The sequence below is a fragment of the Urocitellus parryii genome, chromosome 2 (assembly GCF_045843805.1).
Source record: "Urocitellus parryii isolate mUroPar1 chromosome 2, mUroPar1.hap1, whole genome shotgun sequence".
Lineage (NCBI taxonomy): Eukaryota > Metazoa > Chordata > Mammalia > Rodentia > Sciuridae > Urocitellus > Urocitellus parryii.
The window spans coordinates 169,391,942-169,398,262 of record NC_135532.1 but is presented as its reverse complement, the minus strand read 5'-3'; the positions used below and the strand labels follow the sequence as shown (position 1 = coordinate 169,398,262).

At 37.2% G+C, this 6,321-nt stretch overlaps 1 pseudogene; it reads left to right on the top strand.

Moving 5' to 3' along the window:
* Nucleotides 1-4,443: 4,443 nt before the first annotated feature.
* On the top strand, nucleotides 4,444-5,933 carry LOC113187443 (serum response factor-binding protein 1-like; annotated as a pseudogene).
* Nucleotides 5,934-6,321: the final 388 nt, after the last annotated feature.

Below are 6,321 nucleotides of genomic sequence, written 5' to 3'. Positions count from 1 at the left end.
GCTCATTCTTCTCCCTGAATCTAATGGAGTCATTGATAACCTCAGGCAAGGGGACCAGTTGGGAGTTCTGCCAAACAACCATGGGAAGCCCTCTCCTTCCCTCCTGGACCAGAGACTCCTTTTCTTCTGAGGTGAGATTCTAAAGTGAGTCTGAGGAGCCAATAAGAGAGGCCCAGGTAAAGAAGGTGACTCAATCAGGGAAGCTGAACTGTTTCCTGAGGCCCAAGGCTCTTCTTCCTTGCCCAGAGACAGTAGGGCTGACTGGTAGAACCAGGAAAAGAAATCTGTCACATCTAGCAACCTGGTCCTAGAAGCTATTTTATGGAACCAAGACTCTCCTCCCTGGCCCAGAGAAAGCCAGGTAGCAAGACTCTCCCACATTCCTACCTCTCCAACAGATATCTGAGACCCTGTCAGGGGGTATTCCTCCTTTCACAGAGCACCAGCAGAGACTAGTGGGGCCCACACAACACCAAATGAACCAACCAAGCCAAAATAACATTACAAGGGCTTTGGAAATTGAACTTCCATTGGACAGTAGGCAAAGACCTGGATGCAAACAAAAACAGAGTGATTCCCTATAAAACAAAATGATAAATAGGACCCAGAGTCACCTAACATAACAGACAAAATGTTCAGAATATACATCAAGAACCAAGAAATCAACTTCATTGAAAATGGAAATCAATGGATGCTGCCACTTGAACAATCAGATGTTGGAATTATCTGATGAGAATTTTAGAAGAAACATAATTACTGTGCAGATCGACTACAAATTCTCTTGAAACAAATAAAAAAAATTAAAAATCTCAAAAAATTAATAAAAAGTGGAAATTATAGAACTGAAGAATACAACAACAAATTCAAAACTTGCTAGGTAGGCTCATCAGTAGAGATGATGGAGGATAGAATCCATGAGCTTGAGGGCTGAGCAAGAGAAACAAAATAGACTGGGTTCTGTGGACAATAACAAATACACAACATTCATGTCACTAGAGTCCCAGAAAATAAAGAGAAAGAGGGTGGGGGTGATTGAACATTTGAAGAAATAATAGCTGAAAACTTCCCAAATTTAATGGAGGTCTCCAACATAGGGATCCAAAAAGCCAGGTCAATCCCAAACAAGACACACCCAAAGAAATCCATGCCAACACATGTCATAATTAAACTTTGAAAAATAAAGTCAAAACTTCATTTAAACAGCCAAAAAGAAATAGTGTACTACATGCAGAGGAACACTAAAGGATTTTTCAACTGAACCACAAAAAAGGAAATGTTCAAATACTTCTTAAGTGCTGGATGAAAAAACGTTCGTCAACCTACAATTCTATTTCTGATGAAACTACCTTTCATGGGTGAAGGAAAGATAAAAACATTCACAGATGAGTGAAAAACAAAAGATTTTGTGACTAGGAGACCTATCCTTAAAATGCTGTTGAATAGGAGTTCTTCCAACAGGAAACGGTAAAAGAAGAAAACTTGGAAGAAGAAATAACAAAAAGAGCAGAAATATGGGTTCATACAATCTCTTTTAGGAGTTTGATGATTGAAACAAACTTCAATGTTGTCTGATATTCAAAACAATGATATTTAAGGATGAGAAAGTCAAAGGGACTTAAATGGAATTGAGCTTCCATATTTCATTTAAAATAGCAAATGTTGATACTTACACAATTTTAAAAATAATGTGTAACACCCAGGGAAACCAGTGTGACTTTTTGTGTGAAGAAGCAAACCCAAAACTACTATAAATAAGTCAAAATGGAATCTTAAAGAATATTTTCAAGTAAACTGCAAAAAGATAAGAAAGAGAAAAAGATTAATGAGAACCAGTGAAAACAGAAAATAAATAATAGAATAGCAGATTAAAATGCTAGCATAACAATGATTACCTTGGATGCAAATGTTCTAAATATACCAATCAAAAGATGAAGATAGGGAGAGTGAATTAAAAATAACCTACATGTATTAATCTCCTACTACATATGAGAAACTCCAAATTCAAACACAGGTAAACTGAAAATAAAAAGTAAAAAAAGATATACCATGTACACACTAATCAGAAAAAGAAAGAGAACAGTAGTAGCAATAACAAAGATTTCAAAGCAAAGAAAATTACCAGAGACAAAATGGGATATTATATAACAATAAAAGGATCAATCCACCCAGGAAGCACAACATACTAAAAGCTAAGCCACAGATAAAGCTAAAACTGATAAAACTGAAGTGAAAATTAGAATAACCTACAAATACCATTCAAAACTTCAACACCACCCCCACTCCCATCCCCAGTAACTGATAGAGTTATGAGGCAGAAAATCACAAAAACATGGGAAATCTAAACAGTGCAGTCAATCAAGAGGATCTAATTAACATATCAAATATACAACCCACATCAACAGAATACATTTTTCTCATTTGCCCATTGAACACTGACCAAATATACATAAACAAACAAAGTATACTCTAAAACAAAACTTGATGGCCAGGCATGGTGGCATATACCTGTAATCCCAGTGACTAGTGAGGCTGAGGCAGGAGAATCACAAGTTCCTGGCCAGCCTGGGCACTAAAAGGGTTGGGGTTACAGCTCAGTGATAGAGGACTTGGATTACAGGTGTGTGCCACCTTCTCCAGCTTAGTAAACTTCTAAAGGGGAATTAACACCTACTTTACACACTGTCCTCCAAGAAATGGAAGAGGAGGTAAAATTTCTCCTCATTCAGTACAAAACCAAAGAAGGACATTACATGAAAAGAAAACCACAAACATCTATCCTAAATTTAGAAACAAATTCTTAAATAGAATATTAGCAAACCTTTTGGCACATAAGAATAATTATATGCCAAGAACAATTGGGATTTATTCCAGGTTAGTGAGGTTTAAGGATTTGCATCTAAATCTTGGAGAGATGTTTGTTTATAGTTATCTGCTTTTGAGAAATAGGGATCTAATTTCATTCTTCTTTTCACCACTGTATGTTCCTGGCACCCTTGTCAAGAATCAGATGACTGTTGCTGTGTGGGTTTGTCTCTGTGTCCTTTGGCTATTCCATTGGTCTACATATCTGTTTTAATGCCAGTACTATTATTTTGTTTTGTTTTTTACTATGGATCTGTAATATAATTTGTGCCTCCAGCTTTGCTCTTTTTGCTCAGGATCACTTTGGCTATTCTAAGTCTTATTCTTCGATACCAATTTTAGGATTTTTCTTTTTCTAGTTCTGTGAAGTATGTCATTGCTATTTTGATGTCTCTTGCATTGAATTTGTAGACTGCTTTCAGTAATATGCTCATTCTAATTATATTAATTCTGCTTATCCATGAACATGATATGTCTTTTCATCTGCTAGCATCTTTTTCAATTTCTTTTTTAAATGTCTTATAATTTCCTTGTAAAAGTCTTTCTCTTCCTTAGTTAGATTTTTTCCCTAAGTGTTTTTTTAACTATTGTGATTGTTTTCCTAATTTCTTTCTGAGCAGAAAAATCAAATTTTTTTAAGATGGAAAGATTTGAATAAAAATTTCACCAAAGAATATATGAAAGTTCCTAATTGGTACATAAAAAATGATCCATGTCATTAGTCATTAGGAAAATGCAAATTAAAACCAGAATTAAATGCCATTGCACTGCCACTAGAATTGTGTGCTAGTTTTCTATGTGTTAGTTTGCCTCTAGACTGGTGTTTTCCATGACAAAATGCATAGATGGGTGTCTTAAACAAAAGTAATTTATTTCTCACAGTTCTGAAGACTGTAAATCCAAGATCAAAATTACAGCAGGTTTAGGTTTTTCTGAGGTTTTTCTCCTTGGCACGTAGATGGCTGCCTTCTCTGTATGTCCTAATCTCTTTATATAAGGACATCAATTGGATTGGATTAGGACCCCCCATAAACAGATTGACTTTGAGGTAATTGCCTCTTTAAAGCTTTATCTCCAAAAACAGTCACATTCTGTTGTACTGGTGGTAGGACTTCAACGTATGAATGGGGGTAGGGCACAACTCAGTCATCCCGTGGATACTCATACATAGGATTCTGTCTACAATAGAAAGGAACACTTTACCAATGCATACTATGAAATGGATGAGTCTCAAAAACATTATGCTAAAGGAAAAGAAACCAGATGCAAAGACCTCATATTGCATGATTCAATTTTATATGAAATATCCAGAAAAGACAAACCTATAGAGACAGAAAGTATATTAGTGGTTGCCTGGAACTGGGTTGAGCAGAGATGATGGCTGGGATGATGTGAATGTTCTAAAGTTGGGTTGTGGTGGTAAGACAGAGTTCACACACAGGGAGCTGGGGATTCTCCACCTGGACCTACCACGTTGCAGCCAGGATCTCTGAACCTCAACAATGAGACCTTTTGGAAGTCAATGGTACCCTACAGATATCAGAGAACAGAGAGCAGACTGGAATTGTGTGGCCTGCAGACATGGAGATGGTTGTGAAGATGAGAAAAGAAGTGAAGAGAAACCAAGTTTTGGTCATTATGAAAACTTGTCAGACTGAAGTCCAAAAAGGGCACTAAAAATATGCTATTAAAAAACCAAAGATGGATGGGCTGGGGATGTGGCTCAAGCGGTGGCGGGCTCGCCTGGCATGCACGGTGCGCTGGGTTCCATCCTCAACACCACATAAAAATAAAATAGAGATATTATGACCACCTAAAACTAAAAAATACATATTAAAAAAAAACAAAGATGGATACAGTGGTTACTTGAAGAAATTGTCATGAGGGAATTAAAACTTAATACAGTAACTAAATCTACTCTTGATGATGATATTGACTTTGAAAAAATCTGAAAAAAGAAGACTTATCAACTATTAGTGTAGGATGACTTTTCCTCACTGAGTTTCAGTAGCATCACTGAAAAGGATTTTGAAGCCAGATTCTACTCCACTGATAGAGCAATTGCCAGGTTAGCAGTACACTCTCTTTTGAAGAAAAAAAAATAGATGTGCTAAAAGCTTCTGCCCAAGCCTTTAAAGATGCAAGACAAAATGCTACTAAAGTTGACTTTTCAAAAAATACTTCAGAAGAAAATCATTTTAAAGATACCTTATGTTCAAATGATGATACAAGGAAATTACAGCATGAAGAAACTATCACCAGTGATCAAAAAGTGAAAGAAGCCAAAAATACTGGCCAAGAAACCAATAAATAATTCAAAAGAAAAAAATAACCAAGGTGGAACATGGATCCAAAACAGTGAACATTACAGATTCTCTGTCAAAGCCTTTGGGAAAGGATTCTGTAGTTCTTTGAGAACCTGAGCGGACACCTGCTGAAACAAATATAAAAACACTAAGTGAAACAAAAAAGAAGAAGAAGAAGAAGAAGAAGAAGAAGAAGAAGAAGAAGAAGAAGAAGAAGAAGAAGAAGAAGAGGAGGAGGAGGAGGAGGAGGAGGAGGAGGAGGAGGAGGAGGAGGAGGAGGAGGAGGAGGAGGAGGAGGAGGAGGAGGAGGAGGAGGAGGAGGAGGAAAGAAAGGGTCTGGTAGCTCAGTTAGCAGTAACAGTGATAATTAAGAACAAATATATGAAGAGAAAAAGGAGTATTTTGATGCAGCACAGAAGAAAGCTTCTACAAACAGTCTTCCAGTCCGAGGATAGTGACAGTGGTGAGGACTTCCTCATTGGGAAAGCCAGGTGGACACCAAGGAAGGAAAGTAGTTTCCATTCTTCAGCTAAGGAACAAAAGCCCCTCCAACAAGTGTTACCCAAGGAAGATACACATGAAGCCCATTGGAATATAAGAAGTGACAAAAATACACCGAGTACAGAAGCCAGAAAGTTAGAATCAGTGTTTCTCCACTCTTTATCTGGATCTAAAATCTCTAGAAGGGATTATAGACAACAAGCTCCAGAGAACAAAACCCCAGATTTTCTGGAAAACAAACCTCAGATTGAGAATCAGTTTTAAAAGAGGTGTAAAGAACAGCCATCTAAGAGGATATACAATCAACAAATACATGAAAAAATGCTCACCATCTCTAGCAATCTGAGAAATGCAAATTAAAACTACTCTAAGATACCATCTCACTCCAGTAAGAATGGCAGCCATTATGAAGTCAAACAACAACAAGTGCTGTCGAGGATGTGGGGGAAAGGGTACACTGGTTCACTGTTGGTGGGACTGCAAATTGGTGCAGCCAATTTGGAAAGCAGTATGGAGATTCCTTGGAAAACTGGGAATGGAACAACCATTTGACCCAGCTATTCCTCTTCTTGGACTATACTCAAAAGACCTAAAAACAGCATACTACAGGGACACAGCCACATCAATGTTTATAGCAGCACAATTCACAATA